Raw genomic sequence first — 1,326 nt, 5'->3', positions numbered from 1 at the left:
TGTGTGTCTGTGTGTGTGCTTGTGTGTGTGTGTGTTTGTGTGTGTGTGTGTGTGTGTGTGTGTGTGTTTGTGTGTGTGTACGTGTGAGTGTGTGGGTGTGGCCAAGAGGCCTATTGAATTACAGGACAGTCACTCATCACAGCTGCTGTAAATGATGTATAAACGGTGAACTCACTTCCGTTAATGAGCTAATTGCACCTGATTGCTGCATAATGCACACAGTCCACGTCTGATTACGTGCTGCAGGATCGTCTGCAGGGGAACGTCCTCTTACAGGAGCAGCTCTTTTGTGTATTGGTCCATTGTCACGGTTACCGTCGCTATGGATTCAATCCATCCAACATTTCGCTCCCTCACTCCCACTCCCAGAAGTTGCTTCAAGTGATGTAACATAATGTAATGATACGTAGCACGATCATGATAGTGTGCATCATCATGACGTGATATGACCTAATGCACCAGGGATGTAGTAATGAGTATGTTTACGCCCGTACTAATTAATACGAAAGCACAACGGAAAAAAGAAGCCTGAAGGTAATATATTACCATGAGTAGTAATTAAATCAAGTAGAATGGAAGTTCATGGTGAGGATAAGTTAACCCCCACAGAGGAAGATGGTACAGAAGGGGACTTCTGAGTTGTGGATTCACTGATGAGATCAGACCCCTTAACCCCAAACCCAGTCCTACACACAGCGTGCTAATCTAGTCACGGTGGGGAGAGAATGGAGAGACCCCTGCTACGCCAAACAGGAGACCCCGATCGATGCACCTCCGGGCCCCAGAGGCCCGGAGGGGCATCGATCGGGGTCTCCTGTTTGGAGTAGCAGGGGTCTCCTGGTGGGAGTAGCAGGGGTCTCCTGGTGGGAGTAGCAGGGGTCTCCTGGTGGGAGTAGCAGGGGTCTCCTGGTGGGAGTAGCAGGGGTCTCCTGGTGGGAGTAGCAGGGGTCTCTCTATCGTGTGACGTGTGGAAGCCCTCCGTCAGACAGTGATCTGTCTCCTGATACTACATTACAAAACGGGCTCTCCACTGTCCCTATAAAACATGACTGTTATTTAGTAAAAACAAAAGCAACCCAAAACGCGCTCACAAGCGCTATAAATCAGAGCCCTTCCCGGGGTGGAGAAGCCACTCAGCCAGATGGATGAGGTGATGTCCTCCTGCTGGCCCAGCTCCACCACCACCACATGCAGCAGGATGCTATCGGTCTCCATGACGACAGCATGAGGACCGACGAGGCCTGCTGTTCCTCAGGAGCCCTGGTGCAGCCCGGACACACTCTGCTGTGACCGGATCATCACCGCTCTCCTCGTGTGTCGCAATCA

This window comes from Micromesistius poutassou, assembly GCF_964030765.1.
Source record: "Micromesistius poutassou genome assembly, chromosome: 2".
In the NCBI taxonomy this organism is placed as follows: Eukaryota; Metazoa; Chordata; class Actinopteri; order Gadiformes; family Gadidae; genus Micromesistius; species Micromesistius poutassou.
This window is presented reverse-complemented; position numbering follows the sequence as displayed.